This window comes from Pan troglodytes, chromosome 19 (genome assembly GCF_028858775.2).
Source record: "Pan troglodytes isolate AG18354 chromosome 19, NHGRI_mPanTro3-v2.0_pri, whole genome shotgun sequence".
Taxonomy (NCBI): Eukaryota; Metazoa; Chordata; class Mammalia; order Primates; family Hominidae; genus Pan; species Pan troglodytes.
Genome location: NC_072417.2, coordinates 87,366,775 through 87,386,161, shown reverse-complemented (window position 1 = coordinate 87,386,161; position 19,387 = coordinate 87,366,775). Strand labels below are relative to the sequence as shown.

At 50.8% G+C, this 19,387-nt stretch overlaps 1 long non-coding RNA gene across 1 annotated transcript; it reads right to left on the bottom strand.

Moving 5' to 3' along the window:
- Positions 1-475: 475 nt before the first annotated feature.
- LOC134808983 (uncharacterized) lies at positions 476-18,906 on the bottom strand. The gene is made up of 4 exons (XR_010153377.1): positions 18,824-18,906; positions 5,960-6,086; positions 5,439-5,611; positions 476-5,358 (listed from the first exon to the last, which is right to left on the bottom strand). It is a non-coding gene; the product is annotated as an uncharacterized LOC134808983 (long non-coding RNA).
- Between the last annotated feature and the right edge of the window lie 481 nt (positions 18,907-19,387).

Below are 19,387 nucleotides of genomic sequence, written 5' to 3'. Positions count from 1 at the left end.
TTGCACAAATATCTATAGCAGCTCTATTCATAATCACCAAAAACTGGAAACAACCCAAATGTCCTTCAATGAATGAATGGATAAACAAACTATGGTATCCCCATAATTAAACGAAATGAACTATTGATATACACAACACCTGCGATGAACCTCAAAGGCATTATTCTAAAGAAAAGAGCCAGTCAAAAGGTTATATCATGTAAAAGTCCATTTCTATGACATTCTCAAGAAGACAAAATTACAGAGAACATGTTAGCCATTTCTAGGCAGAGGCTGGGGTGGGGAAGGAATGTGGCTCCCTGAAGGGGACTCTTGAGGAGGTTTCTTGGGGCGATGGAACTAGCTGTATCCTGATTGTGAAGGTGATTATGCAAATCGAAACAACAACAACAACAAAAATCAACTTTACTATATGTTAATTTCATTTATTTATTTATATTTATATATTTTTATTTTCTGAGACAGTGTCTCACTCTGTCTGTCACCCAGGGCCCAGGCTGGAGTGCAGTGGTGCGATCTTGGCCCACTGCAACCTCCATCTCTCAGGTTCAAGTGATTCTTCTGCCTCAGCCTCCTGAGTAGCTGGGATTACAGGCACCCTCCACCACATCTAGGCTAATTTCTGTATTTTTAGTAGAGACAGGGTTTTACCATGTTGCCCAGGCTGGTCTCGAACTCCTGACCTCAAATGATCTGCCCTCCTTGGCCTCCCAAAGTGCTGGCATTACAGGTGTGAACCACTGTGCCTGGCCAGTTTTACTATACATTAATATTTAAAAGTAAATAGAAACAAGGAAGGGGAGGTGAATTAAGAAAACGGAAAAAAAAATTTTTTTTTTTTTGAGACAGGGTCTCGCTCTGTCCCCCAGGCTGGAGTGCAGTGGTGTGATCACGGCTCACTACCGCCTCAACCTCCTGGGGCTCAAGCAATTCTCCAACCTAGCCTCCCTAATAGAGGCATGTGCCACCACATCTGGCTAATTTTGGGATTTTTTGTAGAGACAGGGTTTTGTCATGTTGCCTAGGCTGGTCTCAAACTCCTGGGCTCAAGTGATCCTCTCCTCTTAGCCTCCCATAGTGTTGGGATTACCAGTATAAGCCACCGCACCTGGCCTCACTCTCTGCTTCAAAGATAGCACCTTCTTGCTGTGTCTTCACAGGGCAAAAGTGGACAAGCTCCCTCCAGCCTCTTTTTTTTTTTTTTTTTTTGAAACAGTATTCCATCTTGTTGTCCAGGCTGGAGTGCAATGGCACGATCTTGGCTCACTGCAACCTCCACCTCCCGAGTTCAAGCGATTCTCCCGCCTCAGCCTCCTGAGTAGTTGGGATTACAGCATGCACCACCATGCCCGGCTAATTTTGTATTTTTAGTAGAGACGGGGTTTCTCCATGTTGGTCAGGCTGGTCTCGAACTCCCAATCTCAGGTGATCTACCCGTCACAGCCTCCCAAAGTGCTGGGATTACAGGCATGAGCCACCACACCCGGCACTCCAGCCTCTTTTATAAGAGCACTAATCACCTCCCAAATGCCCCACCTCTTAATACCATCACATTGGAGAGTAAGTTTCAACATATGAATTTAGGTGGGGCACAAACAGACCACAGCACAGTCCAAAAAGTAACTCCCCTAAGAGTCACTCAGGTAGGATGTAGCTGAGCTAGAATCTGACGCCATTCTCTGACAGCTGGTTCCTGAGCCCCTATGTACCGTGGTCTAGATCATGTTCTAGGTGGAAATGGGGATAGCAGTGACCCAAGACCCCAGGTCTTGTCTGCTATAGATTGAGGTAGAAAAAAGCATGTGATGGGGAGCCCGAAAACCTGGATGCAGCCAGGCCTGGTGGCTCATGCCTATAATTCCAGCACTTTGGGAGGCTGAGGCTGACGGATCACCTGAGGTCAGGAGTTCGAGACCAGCCTGGCCAACATGGTGAAACCCTGTCTCTATTAAAAATACAAAAATCAGCCGGGTGTGGTGGTGCATACCTGTAGTCCCAGCTACTAGGGAGGCTGAGGCAGGAGGATTGCTTGAATCCTGGCGGCAGAGGTTGCAGTGAGCTGAGATTGCACCACTGCACTCTAGCCTGGGTGACAAAGGAAAACCCTGTCTCATAAACAAAACAAAACAAGGCTGGGTGTGGTGGCTCACGCCTGGAATCCCAGCACTTTGGAAGGCCGAGGCAGGTGGGTCACCTGAGGTCAGGAGTTCGAGATCAGCCTGGCCAACATGGTGAAACCCCGTCTCTACTAAAACTACAAAAATTAGCCAGATGTGGTGACGGGTGCCTGTAATCCTAGCTATTCGGGAGACTGAGGCAGGAGAATCGCTTGAATCCAGGAGGTGGGGGTTGCAGTTAGCTGAGATCGTGCCACTGCACTCCAGCCTGGGCAACAGAAGCAAAACTCCATCTCAAAAAACAAAACAAAACAAAACAAAAATACCTGGTTGTGAGTCTTGGCTCAGCCACTTGCTGTGTGACTTCCACAAAGTCACCTCCCCTCTCTGAGCCTCCATTCTTCATCTGAAAAGAAAGGACTGCCTCTGGATTGAAAGCAGCAACAGAAAAGGAGAAACTGTTTGCAAAATATGAATGTAAAATGGAATGATCGCTTCCCTCCACCACCTCGTTCTATCCTGGAACTTGCTTGCCTCTCAAGTACTGGTGTCATTTTATTCCATTACCGAGCTGGGGCTCACCACTTTTTTTTTTTTTTTTTTGAGACAGAGCCTCACCCTGTTGCCAGGCTGGAGTGCGGTGGCGGGATCTCGGCTCACTGCAACCTCCACCTCCCGGGTTCAAGCGATTCTCCTGCCTCAGCCTCCCAAGTAGCTGGGACTACAGACAAGCGCCACCATGCCCAGCTAATTTTTGTATTTTTAGTAGATACGGGGTTTTACCGTGTTGGCCAGGATGGTCTCGATCTCTTGACCTCATGATCTGCTTGCCTCGGCCTCCCAAAGTGCTGGGATTACAAGCGTGTGCCACCATGCCTGGCCTCACCTTTTAAACTGTTTATTTTTTAAAAATAAGTAACATGTTTGCCTAGTTCAAAAAAATATTTTTGAGTTTTTATTGTTTTTAGAGATGAGGGTCTCACTGTGTTGCCTAGGCTGGAATGCAGTGGCTATTCATAGACCCCATCATGGCTCACTGTAGACTTGAACTCCAGGCTTCGAGTGATTCTTCTGCCTCAGTCTTCCAAGTAGCTGGGACTACAGGCACGTGCCACCCGGCCCAGCTAACATATTTTAAAATGCTCAAGTTATAAAAAGGTATATGCTTGCCTCTGTATAGCTAATGAAACCAATCTGGGGTATCCATCCGGAGATATTCCTTAGCACACACATTAGACCAGCATAGACATTGCTTCTCTGTTACCCTCCTTTACCCAAATGGGAGTGTGCCATTTCATCCATTCATCGAGAATTGAAACCAGCCAGCCCCACAGCCCGTTCTGCTCCTCAATTTCTTTTGTTTTGTTTTTCCTCTTTCCAATGTATCTAGGACACGGTTCCATATTCATCCATCAGTGGTTCCAATTATCTGTTCTGCCTACTGTGATCCATCGCATGGGGACACCGCAAGTGTGGAACCAGTCACCTATGTAGGAGCCTCCAGTCCTTTGTCATTATTACAAACAATGCCACCTGGGTCATGTCATAAATGTGCACATATAGCTAGGTGTTCCGTTTGTACAAGTAGAATTGCTGGGTCAAAGAATTTGTGCACTTAGTAGATAGATATTGCCAACTTGCCTTCCGAGGAGATTGTATCATTTTACAGCCTGCTAGCAAAGCGGGAGAGTGGCCTCCGCTTCTTGCCAAGTGAGTGTGTCCTGAAAGCTTGCATCTCTGCCAATCTGCTCTGTGGAAAATGGGGTCTGGGTATAGTTTTCATTTGCGCTTGTCTCCTGCTAAATGAGGTTGAGCGTCTTTTCAGCGTCCAGCCCTGTGGCTGGCTCCAGGTCCTCTCCGTAGACAGCCTTAAGGCTGTGGCCTTGCCTGTGATTGGCTCTGCAAGATCCAGGACCAGATTTGTGTTTCTATCTTCCGGCTTCTCGCTGAGTCACTCCCAAGAAGGAAAGGGCAGCAGGCTCAGGTTATTTCTGCCTGGGCCATCTGAGCTGCCAGTCCTGGGAAGACCTTGGCCTCCTGCACTCCCAGTGGGCGCCCGGCACCTGTGCGTTGCACCTGTCAAATCCAGGCTTCCTGGTCCCCCTGGGAGGGATAGGGGCTGGCAGATAGGGATCAGGCCAGACATCTTTGTAAACTAGGCATGAAAGGACCCAGCTAGACTGCAAGAAGGAAGATTTGGAAGAAAGCAATGAGCAAAGCCCTAAGCTCTAAGTGACAAAATGAGAGGAATGAGGCTGAGCGGAGGGAAGAGACTTAAGCTATTGAGAGGACTTTGGGAAGAGAGGGTGGTGAGCCACCGCCGAGGGATGGTAAACTTGGGAACAGCTCTCACTGGAAGTCACGTGAGACGCACTGTGTAGCTTCCACACTGGCTCCGTGGCTCATCGTCACTTCAGGGTTAGTGCTAAGAGCTGCCTAGGGTGGGAAGTAGAGACAGCCTCTTGCCTGGGAATGGAGAATTCAGGCCACGCATGCGACCAGCCAGAGGCCTGGAGAAGCCCCTCTCTCCACAGGGACCCTCTCTAAGCAGGGTCTGGGCATCTGCGGGGCAGCTCTGGTCAGGTGGTTGTAATTTAAGCTCGGGGCCACCCTGTACGTCTGGCTGAGTCTTGCTCACGAAAGGATGAGAGAAGCCAGGAGAAGCCGGTGGCTGGATTCCTGGGCCCCTGGGGAGTCTGCAGCCTGTTATTTCCTGACTCAAACAAAAAGTAAATTTGCACTGGAAATTGCTGAGGCAGAGTCATCCTGGAGCTCCCTGAAGGATGGGGACTTGTAATTTTCTAACTTCCAGGGCCTCTGACCCCTGGTTGCTGGGCTTTTCCATCTGTGAGCTTCATTGAAGACCCTGGGGCCTAGTCTAGGCTCAAACACCATCCACAGTCAAAGCTCCCCTGCCTGCTCTGCTGGGGCCAGTAATCCCGAGCTGGACTTCAGAAGTGGACAGGGAGAGAGGTTTGCTGTAGCTGGGACCCCATTTCAGTTCCATCCAGGTGTCCCATGCTGCTGTGTCAGAGGGAAGATGAGCCACTGCTGATCTTTACCCCAGCCCTGACCGGAGACCGACGCCGTTGTGGCAGGTGGCATCCCAGGTGGTGGGCAGGCAGGGTGGGGCCACCTTCCTGAAGCCAGCTTCTCAGAGTCTCTCAATGCCACATTACCAAGCAGAGTTTTCAATAACTGTAGCTAGGGATGCTCTCCTCCCCCCAGTTCTTCAGTCTCTCTGGGGGAAAAACACAAAAAGTTGAGGTTGTCCCTGGGGCCACCACAAAATGCTTAATTGCTTTCTGAGAGAATTGTCACCTCTTTCTGCTTTCCTCCCCCTCTCCTCTGCTCTTCTCTCCTCTCCCCCGACCACTGGAGGCTCTTGCTGGGGGAGCTGGGGCTGAAGACATGAGCTCCCCGACTGTGTCCCAAGGGAACCGGGAGCATGTGCTGACTCGCAGTCTGCTTCTCCAAAAATATTGCTGCACCACCTTTGCTGAAAAAAAGAACCCTATGTTTTGGGGGAATAAATGTTCTTTTTGCTGTGAGCCAGGCACTCTTTGACAGCAGATGGATGATGGCCCAGGCCAGCTGAGTCAGCCAGACTTTGGAGCAAGCAGTGTGAACCAAGACAGGGATGGGAGCCAGCCGAGGAAAGTGAGGTACAGGGATATTTGAAGGTTTTCATCCTGGGAGTTTAGTCAGTACCTTGTGCAACTTGATTTACACTGGGGGCCAAAGAGGGATGTGTATTATGAAGGGTAAGCTAAAAAGCAGTCACAGATAGACTCCCAAATGTATAATAGCTCAAATACCTTAGGAATATATTTCTTACTCACATAACAGACCAAGACGAGCGTTCCTGATTGGTCAGTGGCTTTCCTCCACGTGGTGATTCAGGGACCCAGGCTCTTTCCATCTCAGGGCTTTCCCCTTCCCCAGGGTCTCATTGGTACCTATATCCAGCTGGCAAAGAGGAGGGAAGTGATGGAGGAAGCACACCTGCTTCTGATGCCTTGGCTCAGAGGGTCTGCGCAGCTTTTCTGCTCACATTCTACTGGTAGGAATTTGTCACGTGGACACACCCAGTTGCAAAGGCAGCTGGGAAATGTAGTCTCTGCTCTTAGTGACAATACTGTGCTATGAAAGGGGTGTGCAGATTTTGGTAAACAGCTAACCATCTCTGCCACACATCCTAAATCAAGCCATTTAGGTCACAAGACCAGGAGAGAGAGCAAGTCATTTTGAGTTTTTGTTTTTGAGACAGGGTCTCACTCTGTCACCTAGGCGGGAGTGCAGTGGCATGATCATAGTGCACTGTAGCCTCAACTTCTTGTGCTCAAGCAACCCTTCCACCTCAGCCTCCCAAGAGCTGGGATTACAGGTGCATGCCACCAGGACCAGCTAATTTATTTTTATATTTTGTAGAGACAGGGTCTCCCTATGTTGCCCAGGTTGGTCTCAAACTCCTAGGCTCAAGCTATCCACCCGCCTTGGCATCCCAAAATGCTGGGATTACACGCACTAGCCACCGCGCCTGGCCACTCTGGGTCTTTAATTAGGGAGTCCTGCCTGAGTAACTTGCTAGAAAGGATTTTCCTTTTGCCAAGGATTGGAAGATCCAACAGCATCAGAACTGGGCAGAAATACAGGGGCAAATTAACAGAGAAGAAAACTAATAAGAAACCTGGATAATGATAATAAGAAGCTGTGCGATTCACCTGCAATTGGTTTATCTGTACATAGTTCATGCCCAAACTTCCCAGCCTGAGCGCAGAAGCTTGGGCCTCTGGCAGAAGCTGTGCGAGCAAAGATGTGGACGGTTCTCTGTGGAGGAGGGGCACAGCCAGAGTGCAGGGTGAGGCTGCAATTTCAAGGCTGTGGGAGAAATCAGAAGGCCTCATTTGCCTCCTCCCCTGGGATCAACATCCATGCCCTGGAACCTTCACTGTGCAGGCACCTGTATTAGGTATTATTTCTGCATAACAAATTGCCACAAATTTAGCAGCCATTTATTTGCTCACGGTTCTGTAGGTTAGACATCTGGGGCAGGCTTCACTGGGTCTCTGCTTAGGATGTCAGGAAGCCAAAATCAAGGTGTTGGTCAGCCTGGGCTCTCATCCAGAGGCTATAGGGAGGAATCGTCTTCCAGGTTCACTTAGGTTGTTGACAGAACCCACTTCCTTGTGGTTGCAGGACTGAGGTTCCTGTTTTCTTGCTGGCCGTTGGCTGGGGGTCTCTCTGAGCTCCTAGGGACTGTTCACAAGTCCTTTCCGTGTAATGCTTCCTGCATCTTTAAAGCCAGTGAACGTGCCTCCCATTCTTCTTGTGCTTAGAACCTCTCTGACTTCCCTTCTGCTATTGGAGAAACTCTCTGCTTTTAATAAGCTCGTGGGATTAGATCCAGCCCACTCAGATAACTGACCTACTTGGAGATCAACTGATTGGTAACGGTAATTACACTGCAGATCCCTTCTGCCATATAATATAATATCATCAAGGGAGTAACACACCCAGGGACAGAGATTGTGAAGCCATCCAAGAATTCTGATTCCCATAATGTCCGAAGCTGTGGGTCTGGGACCCAGAATGGCCTACATTGAAGCTAAAAAGACTTTTGCTTTCTGGCCAAAGAGTTGCCCCACTTGGTTGCACCCAACCATGGTGAGGTAATCGCTGGGCCTGGTCCCAGCTCTTCCCATATTCACAGGAGATCTAGAGACAGAGAGGAAATGGCCCCTCCCCCTGAAAGCTCCTTTCTCTTGTCAAAAGACAAAATTACAGCAAATTTAAAGATTTTAATTGGCTTTTACTTGGATTCTAGAATTGGGCAATACCTCATCTTTCACTATAGAATGAGTGTTAAGATTGAGCTGAGCAGTAGAGGTTGGCTTTGAAAGCAGAAACAGAACAAACATCAGATTTCAAAGTTATTTTCCTTGAAAGATTAAAGCAGAGGGGACTTCCTTATCATGCTGGCTAAAACTGGCCTGTTTGGGGATCTGGCTATTATCCCTCACTCTCCTGATGTCTCAGAATGTCAGATAAACAACTTAGTGTCAGCTGGGTGACGCAGAACTTCAGCATGAATGATTCCATTTCGGTTTGGTCTGCTGGGCCTCGTGCAGGAGCTCAGCCCAAGCCAATGGCTTCCTGTACATTTCATCGAACACCCTCAGAGCCCCATGGAGACCGTACATCCTGAAGAGGGGCTCAAGACTGTGCGGAGCACTCTGAACCCAACAGAAATACAGCCTGGTGGCCAGTGTGGTGTCTCTCACCTGGAATCCCAGCACTTTGGGAGCCCAAGAGTTCGAGGCCAGCCTGGGCAACATAGTGAGACCCCAAGTTGCTAACAAAATTTAAAAATTCGCCAGGTGCGGGGGCGTGTGCCTGGAGTCCTAGCTATTCAGGAGGCTGAGGTGGGATGTGGAGGCTGCAGTGAGCTGTGGTCGTGTCACTGCGCTCCATCCAGCCTGGGTGACAAAGTGAGACCCTAGCTCAAAAAATAAAAATAAAAATAAAAACAGAAAGAAAGGAAGAGAAAGAAAGAGGAAGGAAGAAAATAAGGAGAGAAGAAAGGAAGGAAGGAAGGAAGGAAGGGGAGAAAGAAAGGAATGAAAGAAGGAAGGAAGAGAGAAGGAAAGGAAGAGAAAGAAAGAAAGAAAGAGGAAGGAAGGAAGAAAATGAGAGGAGAGAGAGAAAGGAAGGAAGGAGAGAAAGAAAGAAACAAAGAAAGAAAGGAATTAAGGAAGGAAGAGAGAAGGAAAGAAAGAAAGAAAGGAAAAAGAAAAAGAAGGGAAGGAAAGAAAGAAAGAAGAAGGGAAGGAAAAAGAAAAAGAAGGGAAGGAAAGAAGGAAGAAAGAGAGAGAGGAAGGAAGGAAGGAGGTAAGGAAGGGGAGAGGAAGAGAGAAAGAGAAAGGAAGGAAGGAAGGAAGGAAGGAATAGAGAAGGAAAGGAAGAGAGAAAGAGAGAAAGAAAAGGGAAGGAGGAAGAAAATAAGAGAAGAGAGATGAAGGAAGGAGAGAAAGAAAGAAACAAAGAAAGGAAGGAATGAAGGAAGGAAGAGAGAAGGAAAGAAAGAAGAAGGGAAGGAAAAAGTAAAAGAAGGGAAGGCAAGAAGGAAGGAAGAAAGAAAGGAAGGAAGGAGGTAAGGAAGGGGGAGAGAAAGAGAGAGAAAGAGAAAGGAAGGAAGGAAGGAAGGACGGGATAAATACAGCCTGCCTGGTCCCACTACCAGGGATCTCACCCACTAATGGCCCCAACCTGCCTCCCTGATACTCCCCCACCCTCAAACTCTGGTCTCATGCCCTGAAGACAGCCTTGGAGTTCTCCAATCTCCCACCTGCTTGCCTCCCCACTCCCCCCATACCCCCTCTTAGGGAAGGGCAGGCCTGGGCACAGTGACTTCAGGACTTGGCTCTTCCTGGGCATTCCCGGGCCCACCTCCTGGCCACCCAGATGGTGCCCAGCCCAGAGAGGCAGCTCCTGGCCTGTCCCCTGCAGATAGCCTGATATTGGGCAGGGTAGGGCAGGGGAAAGAGGAGGGGGAGGACCCTGCTCACGGGGCATCCCACAACCATCTCTCAACCTGGCCTCTTGCCTGGCTGTGGGCATCCAGATTCCTTGAGGGTCTGCCCTTAATGCGTTTCCAGGGCTTTGCTTAACGTGCTTCTAGCTCCCTTCAATGCTATTATTTGTAGCAAGGCCAAGCGGGAGCCTCCTCTCCCCTCACCCATGCCCCTCTCCCCTACAGTTACACAAGAAGGTAGGCACCTGCGCGAAAACCACCAAAAGCATTTTCTTAGCTGCAGGGCCTCGCCCTGGGGCCCCACTGAGCAGAACAACCATTTGCGCAGCTCCCTTCTCCTTCTGGCTCATGAGCTGATATCTCAGACTCAACCTTAGCATTCCCCTTCCTTGTCGAGTTTCAGGTCCTGGAAGATTTGAAAAGGGCCCTCCTCTTTGCAGTCGAACAACTTAATTCGAAACTCCCATGCAAAGTCATCTACTTGGTCTTGTGGCCTTTCCTTCCCTCTGGGATAGCAAGAGGCATGGCAGGACTGTCTGCAGGAACAAGGGGTGTGAGTGGTCAGAGAGCCCGGGGAGCCAAGATTCCGTGGGGCCCAGAAACTGTGGTGTCAGCTGGACAGGATTTAGCACAGCAAGGGCAGTGAGACTGGTGTGGCTGGATGTGTCTGCCCTTTCGAAGCCAAAGGAAGGTATCCGATTGACCAGAGCCTGGAGGAGAGAGCCTGGGAACTGCTGCTAGAACCTCAGAGAGGCAACAGCGGGTTCTGGACCTGGCTCCCTCTCCTCCCAGTAAGGACCATAAGCACTGTGGATGCTAGGATGAAACCAAGGTGCCTTTTGCCAAATTTGAGTTGTTACCAACCAAGCAGCTCTGTCAGGGAAGCATTTTGTCTCGCAACTCCTTCGTTTTTGCATGTTTTCATCCCATTTCCTCTAAACCTTCTGGCTTCTAAACCACTAAGGCCCCCCTTTCTCCCAGGGACTCCATCTTCACATCTTCAAACCTCTACTGTTGGCTGGGTGCGGTGGCTCATGCCTGTAATCCCAGCACTTTGGGAGGCCGAGGCGGGTGGACCACGAGGTCAGGTGTTTGAGACCAGCCTGGACAACACAGTGAAACTCCTTCTCTACTAAAAATACAAAAAATTAGCCAGGGGTGGTGGCAGGTGCCTGTAATTCCAGCTACTTGGGAGGCTGAGGCAGGAGAATCGCTTGAACCTGGGAAGAGGAGGTTGCAGTGAGCCGAGATCACGTCGCGCCATTGCACTCCAGCCTGGGTGACAGTGCGAGACTCCGTTTCAAACAAAACAAAACAAAACAAAACAAAACAAAACAAAACAAAACAAAAAAACCCTCTACTGTTTTCCTCTCTCCTTCTGCTCCTGCCCAGCCCAGGTTGCATTCCTTTCCCTTTAGCTTTCAGGGCCCGAGCCTTCTGCTGGCCTCCTTTCTGGAGAAAAGAAGGAAGAGAGGAGGCTGAGGACATGAAGCTGAGACGCCTGCAGGCTGCATGCGGAGACCCTCGTGTTGCCATCTCCTGCAGCAGCAGCGCAGAGTCAGAAGGGCCACCTACTGAGGTGGGGGCGTGAGGGGCCACCTCCCCTCCCTGACTCATGCTCCTCCTGTATAATATTTTGTGGTTGATGGGATGGTCCCAGGCTCTGAGACTGAAGTCTTTATTGGGTTGTGACCACACCCCTTGTGGATGGCCTGGGGATTTTCAGCCCAAAGCTGAGCCAAGCCCTTGGAAAAATCAACACGCACACCTGTTTCTCACAGATAGTCTTTTTTTCTTTGTAGGTGTGGCTCTTCCATCTTGAGGTCATAGAGGAACTGAGGCAGGAGGGAGAGGGACCAGGATGCCACAGGGATCACCCAGCCAGCCCGCTCGTATGGCGGCCGCTTTTCAAGAGTGATTTCTTCGGCTTCTTTCCTTCCACAGGCCCGAGAAACCACCCACACTCCCCTGATCGGCCGGAACCCAGGGGAGCCGGCCTTAATCCTGGCCTCCCTGGGGCTCAAAAGAATCTTGATCACAATAGGTAGGGTTAGATTACTTGGGCCAGCGCCTCACTTCGCAGATGTAGAAACTGGGGCTTAGGGAGGGGCCTAGGGCCATGAGGCCAGTCCGGGACATGGTGGGACAGGCAGCCTGGACACCTGGCCCCCCAGGTCCACCTGACCTCCCCAGCCACCGCTGTTTCCCTGGGGTACCGTTCTTACACCATAAATCCCTTTCACTGTGTAGCCCTACAATATGGTCAAGGGAGTAACTCTGGGGACAGGGATGGAGTCCATGGGGCGGGCTTAGAATTCTGCCTTTCATAGTGCCTGAGGCTCCTGACCCTCCCCACCTGGTTGGATCCCCAGGCGGCTCCTGGGAGGAAGTGCCCTTCCCCACCATTGACTGCCCCTCCTCTCAGTGAGATCCGACAGCCGTCCCCAGTATGTTAATTATAACAACGTAACCCCGTGGGGTGCAGGCTCCCCGAACTCTCACCCTTCCAAACCAACGCCAGGTCCCTCCTGGCCAAGCTGGCCCAGACCCACAAGTCTCTCAGCCAGTGGTTCCAGGCTCCAACCAAGGACCTGGGATTCTTGCAGGATGCCAGAGAAGAGGTGGCCAAGAGAACCCAGCGGCGTCGTTCTCATTACAGGGGCCTCCTCAGCGAAGACCCCTCACTCTCTTCTGGCTTTCCTCTCTGGTTTCCTCACTGACGTCATAAAAATTTGTATTCATTCATTCAATAAATACTTATTGAGAACATGCCCAAAGTACTGGGGTAATTAAGAGTGGGAGACAAGGAGGCAAAAATGAGTCAGCTGTGAACTTTGCCTGCGGAAGGCTGAGACCGGCAGATTCCTGTCCAGGTTCTGAAACTTACTAGTTCTGTGACCTTAGCTACGTCAGCTCACTTTTCTGATTCCCGGTTTACTTGTCTGAAAAACTAGGATGATAATCACAGATTGCTGGTGAGAGACTGACTCTACAAATGGCCAGCGGCCAGACCAGACATAAAAATAGATCTCTGACCCACAATCTGCAGCAACCAGCCCAGGAAGCCCCGCCATCCTCTACAACGACCAGCCCAGGAAGCCAGCCTGCTGTCTGCTAGCTACAAGTCATACTTGCGGAAGTCAGGCGATCAGTTCTAATGACTGGTCCAAGAAGTCAACCAATTGACTCCACTTGGCCAGGACTTGATTTGTAATTGACAGTTTCCCTAATTCTCATCCCCGCTTCCAATTTATCCTCATTTCCAAGAAAAAGCCAAATACGGGCTGGATGCAGGGGCTCACACCTATGATCCCAGCACTTTGGGAGGCTAATGCGGGTGGATCTCTTGAGCCCAGGAATTTGAGACCAGCCTGGGCAACGTAGTGAGACCCCATCTCTACAAAAAATATAAAAATTAGCCAGGTGTGGTGGCACACGCCTGTAGTCCCAGCTACCTGGGAGGCCGAGGTGGGAGGATTGCTTGAGCCCATGAAGTTGAGGCTGCAGCGAGCCCAGATGGCACCACTGCACTCCAGCCTGGGCAACAGAGTGAGACACTGTCTCAAAAAAAAAAAAAAAAGTAAAGCCAAATATGCCCCTCTAACCAATCCCATAGGATGCCCTGTCCTCTTCTAGTGAGCTGCTTCCAGCTTCCTAGGCCCACAGCCTCCATCAAGGTAAACCTGAAGCTTCCCTTTCCTTTCCCCCTCCCCTCCCCTCCTTTCCTTCTTCCTTTTTTTCTGTTCTTTTCTTTCTTTCTTTCTTTCTTTTTCTTCTTTCTTCCTTTCTTTCTTTCTCTCTTTCTTTCCTTTCTTCTCTCTCTTTTTTCTTTCTTCTCCTTCTTCTTCTTCTTTTTTTTTTTTTTCAGGGTCTCATTCTCACCCAGGCTGGCATTCAGAGGCACGATCACAGCTCACTGCATCCTTGACCTCCCGGCTCAGGTGATCCTCCCACCTCAAGCCTCCCAAGTAGGTAGGACTACAGGTGCATGCCACCACACTCTGCTAATTTTTTGTATTTTTTGTAGGGATGGGGTTTTGCCATGTTGCCCAGGCTGGTCTTGAGCTCTTAGGCTCAAGTGAGCCCCCTGCCTCGGCCTCCCAAAGTGCTGGGATAACAGGTGGGAGCCCCCATGCCTGGCTGAGTCACACAAAAACAAACAAAAAACCTACCTTCCTTTTGTTCCCAAATAGACAGCTGTCATCTCACATGCTTACTTTATCTTACATAAAACATATATTTATTAAGCACACCTCTTTTCATGTGTAAAATGTGGATTCAATGAGTACTAATCAAAGCCTCACAGGAACATAACCACTTCCCTCATTGCCTGCTCTCCCTCCCTTTTCCTTTTCCTTCCCCTGCTGCCTGCTCTCCCTCCCTTTGTCCTTTCTTCCTTCCCTTCCTTCCTGCTCTTCCCTCTTTAAATTTTTTTTTTTTTTTTTGAGACGGAGTCTTGCTCTTGTCGCCCGGGCTGGAGTGCAGTGTCGTGATCTCGGCTAACTGCAACCTCTGCCTCCTGGATTCAAGAGATTCTCCTGCCTCAGCCTCCCAAGTAGCTGGGATTACAGGTGCCTGCCACCACGCCTAGCTAATTTTTGTATTTTTAGTAGAGACGGAGTTTCGTCATGTTGGCCAGCCGGTTCTCAAACTCCTGACCTCAGGTGATCCTCCTGCCTCAGCCTCCCAAAGTGCTGGGATTATAGGCATGAGCCACCGCGGCCAGCCCCCTCTTTAAATGTTGAAGTCCTCAAATCTCCTGGGAAAAAGCACAGGCCACAGATCCTACTGCAACTTGTGTTTCTCTTCCTCTGGCGCGTCCTCGACCTTGGCAAATAATCCTCTAAATCGATCGAGTTCTGTCACAGATACTTTTTGGCTTACGCCACCCGAAAGCTTCCCTACCCCGCCCGCCTTTGAGTCCCTCTCAAACACAGGTGGTGGTGGCTGCCCCCTTGTTACGCAGCAAGCCCTGAATCATGGCCTTTGCGCCTTCTCATTCATGTTCTCTGTTTATTTCCACGTTGGAGTAGAGGAGTGAGGGAGTGTGGAAGAGCTGGTGAGAGTCCAGAACTCCAGAAATATGAGGTGGAAAGTCCACGGGCAGGAGAGCAGCTGGAGACTCCACATCACCGTGGGAGCTTCCTCCAGGCCACTGAGCCGATCTCTGGCGTGGACACTGGTTTGGGGCAGCCTCCTCACATGCAGCCACTCGAGCCCTGTAAGGACAGGACCCTGCGCCCCTTGGCATCAGAAGAAGGGCAAAGGGAGTCCGGGCACGGTGGCTCATGCTTGTAATTCTAGCACTTTGAGAGGCCGAGGCGGGCAGATCACTTGAGGTCAGGAGTTCGAGACCAGCCTGGCTAACATGGTGAAATCCCATCTTTACTAAAAATAGAAAAAATTAGCCAGGTGTGGTGGTGGGCACCTGTAGTCCCAGCTACTCGGGAGACTGAGGCAGGAGATTCACTTGAACCCAGGAGGCGGAGGTTGCAGGGAGCACTCCACAGCACTCCAGCCTGGGCGACAGAGCGAGACTCAGCCTCAAATAAATAAATAAATAAATAGGCCAGGTGCAGTGGCTCACGCCTGTAATCCCAGCACTTTGGGAGGCCAGGGTGGGAGGATCACCAGAGGTCAGGAGTTTGAGACCAGCCTGGCCAACATGGCGAAACCCTGTCTCTACTAAAAATACAAAAATTAGCTGGGCGTGGTGGTGGGCGCCTGTAGTCCCAGCTACGTGGAGGCTGAGGCAGGAGAATTGCTTGAACCCAGGAAGCAGAGGTTGCAGTGAGCCGAGATTGTGCCACTGCACTCCAGTCTGGGAGACAGAGCAAGATTCTGTCTTAAAAAAAAAAAAAAAAAGAAAGAAAGAAGTGGGGCAAGGGGGGGCCAAGCAAGAAGAGCCTCAGAGGGTGGGGCCAGGCTACCAGGCCGGCCAGGGCAGTGCCTCTCTGTCCATCTCAATCACCCTTCCCTTCCGACCACCTCTGGGTACATGTCCAGAGCCCAGAGGGATATCTCTGAAACCCTGGACCCAGGGCTAAGCCCCCATGGACACAGGATGCTCACGGGGAGGGGTAGCTGAAGCCCCCATTCTCAAATCTCCTAGGGGATTATGTCATGACAGAGTGGAGCGCTGCTGCTTCTCTCTCTAAGCCTCTTGCACAATCCTCCTTCTTGCTAGAAGTGTTCCAGGGACCACAGAGGGTGTGAGCATTCCCTCCCTCTGCCCCCAGGTCTCCTCCAAACCCAGTGTACCCTGCAGAGGCTTCTGGTACCCCTCCAGCTGCTCCCTGGCCTCCCTGTCTCTCGCCTGGGCTATCCCTCTGGCCTCCTAAGGGGTCTCCGGCCTCCTGATGTTTCAGTTCATCCTCCCCAATACCACCAGCATGATCTTTCTAGAGCATACCCTTAAGAACCATCAGGAGCTCAGTGTGCTGTATGAAGACCTTCAGTGTCAGTACCAGCCCATCATTCCAACGTTATCTTCCATCACCCCCTTTCTACCCACTAGGTCCCGGCCACACCAAACTACTCATCGTTTTTATCTAACTCCCAGCATTAGAGTTAAGGGGTATGTGCTCCTGTGTGCTCAGACACACAAAAGACTGACTGACTTCACCTTGAACCTGCCTTCTAGATCCAGGCTCTGCTAACTCTAGCATCTCCCTATGCCTTGCACACAATGGTGAGATGTACAGAAGGCAGAGAGCAACCGGCCGATTAAAATCCTGTTTTCCCCACTAACTAGTGTTCTTTGGTCAAATTGCTTAAACTCTCTGGCCCTCAGTATGTCCACGTATAAAATGGAAATAACAAGAATTCCTGCCTCGTAGGGTTATTGTGAGAATGGAATGAGACAGTGCATATAAGAAACTAGGCCTGGCGGGGTGTGCTGGCTCACGCCTGTAATCCCAGCACTTTGGGAGGCCAAGGCGGGTGGATCACCTGAGGTCAGGAGTCCGAGACCAGCCTGGCCAACGTGGTGAAACCCCGTCTCTACTAAAAATACAAAAATTAGCCAGTCGTGGTGGTGGGCACCTGTAATTCCAGCTACTTGGGAGGCTGAGGCAGGAGAATTGCTTAAACCCAGGAGGCGGAGGTTGCAGTGAGCCGAGATCATGCCATTGCACTCCAACTTGGGTGACAAGAGCAAAACTCCATCTCCAAAAAAAAAAAAGAAAGAAAGAAAGAAAGAAAGTGAGCCTGGGAGGTGGGTGTGGTGGCCTATGCCTGTAATCCCAGCACTTTTTGGGGCAGAAGCCGAAGGATTGCTTGGGGCCAGGAGTTCAAGACTAGCCTGGGCAATATAGTGAGACCTCATCTCTAAATAAAGAAAAACAGACAAAAAAACACAGAGCCCAGTGCCTGGCACATGGAGATGCTCACAGGCTGTCTATTCTGTCAGGTGCCTCCCATCAGTGAGCTCTGTTTCTCCCGCTTCTACTCTGAACTAAGGCTTAGGTGCTTCACGGGGAATTGTAAGTTTGGTAACATTTATTTTATTTTATTTATTTATTTTTTAAAGACGGAGTCTCCCTCTGTCACCCAGGCTGGAGTGCAGTGGCGAGATCGGGGCTCACTGCAACCTCTGCCTCACGGGTTCAAGCGATTCTCCCACCTCAGCGCCTGCCCTTACAGGCACCCGCCACCACGCCCAGCTAATTTTTGTATTTTTAGTAGAGATGGCGCTTCACCATGTTGACCTGGCTGGTCTTGAACTCCTGACCTTGAGTGATCCGCTTGCCTAGGCCTCCCAAAGTGCTGGGATTACAGGCGTGAACCACCGTGCCTGGACGAAGCTGGGTAAGAGAAGTGACCATAGATTTAATGTAGCTCAACCTCCACATTTTACAGGCAAGATAACTGAGACTCTGAGATTAGAAAGGACTCTCTTAAGATCACGTGGTGAGTGGGTGTGGCAGAAGGGCCTGGCTTTTGTATTCATTTTGCCTCAAATCACAGAGCAGTTTATGTGCCTTTATTGACTTTTATTTTCCTCCAGAAATAATATCAAGTCAAATAGTGTCCTTATAATTTGCAGGTATTAGGAGAGGGCCCTTTGGGAAAGGGTTGCATTAGCTGCCTCCCTGAGGGTTCATGACACAGAAAGTTCTAGAAAAGTGACGGCTCCTGGTTAGGGGAATCAAAACAGCATCAGCTGGCATGGCTGGGTGGCGAGCGAACCCTGGATTGCTTCCACAGTGGGCTGCTGCTAACTGTGGCAAATCAAGTCTTTCTCTGCCAGCTGGAGGAGCTGCTACTCTGATGCGCAGGTACCCAAGGCCTCAGCAGGTGTGGCTGGAATGCCACTGGGTCGGGAAAATGAGGTCTAGGACAAGCATGAGGCTCTCTTGGGTCTAACTGAGCTGATCCATTCACCTGGGAAGAAGAAGAAGGGAGGGGCCATGGAGACAAGCCAATAGGACCAAGCCCTTTGTCCTGGTCCCTGGGGACAATCCTGAGGCTGGGAAGCCAAGATCTGCAGAGTTATTCTTGGGACCTAGGGAAGGGTACAGACACTCCTGTTAAAAAAGCAAGCGAGCAAACCAAACATCTTCCTTGTGAACTGAACCTCCAGAGGTCCCAGGTACTTGGAGGAATTGGAATAAGGTGAATCACAGGTTTCCCCACTTAAGAGTCAAAATACAGCCCTTAGCAACCAGTCCCGCCTAGTGGTTACCTACTGAATACATTGCTCTCCCCGAGGGCAGAGTCCTTGGAAATAATCTCTAAGGAGGACGTAGAAAAACCTGTCTGCCCTTGTCTCCACTGGCCACACCAGAGCTGCTGTCCCAGAATGAAAGCACAGCTCTGAGAGGGTGGTCACCTGGACTGGCCAGGGCTATGCTCCCACGGTGCTCCCTGGTCAGGGGTCCCAGCCATTTCAATAGGTGGTAGAAGCTCTTCTAGCCAGCCCTGCCCCATCACCTTCACCGTTAAGCTGTTTCCAGCCCTTTTTCACAATCCTTCTACATCCCTGGGAGACAGAGTCATTGGGCCCTTCTTTCATGGATACAGAGCAAGCTCCTCCCCCAACCCCACACACAGGGCCTCAAAGTCCTCTCTGAGACCGCAGCCTTCCCTAGGCTGTGGTTAAAGCCACTTAAAGCCAACTCCCGTACCTGCCCCTTCCCTCCATCTAGATGGGTCCCTTCCTCCATCCTACCTGGCTCTTGTGGCACTGCCTGCCTGCCCCTCCCTCCGAAGAGCGGTGTGGTAAGGCAGGGGCTGCGGTGCCAGGGCATCTTGGCACGCCTCTCCCGCCCCACCCCGCCCCGCCTGCTAAATATATATCTTGGAGGAGTCCTGGAAGGAGCCGCCACAGATGTGATTAACTCTTTCACCTCCAGCACCGTGGAGAGAGGGCAGGCTGGAAGGAGCAGTGGGAAGTGGGGGTACCCAAGTCCCGCCCAGGCTCAGCTGGGGGATGGGAGGACTCGGCCCCTCACGCCAGGCTGGGAGGACGAGGTCCTGGGATCCCAGAGACGCTGACTGAAGCCCTGAGGCTCCGCAGCCTGGCAGGCCAAGCTCCCCAGAGTGGGGAGGGCAGGTGAGCAGAACCCGAGGCCAGCAGGAGGGGCTGGCAGGATCCTGCGAAGGAGAGTGGAGAGAGGAGGGCGATGAACGATGAAAGGGCCCTTCACACCACTCTGCACAGGAAACCACCAAAGTCATCTGAGAAAATTGCAGGGCCCTGCAGCCCCGTGGCTGGCCAGCCCCAGCGTGGCAG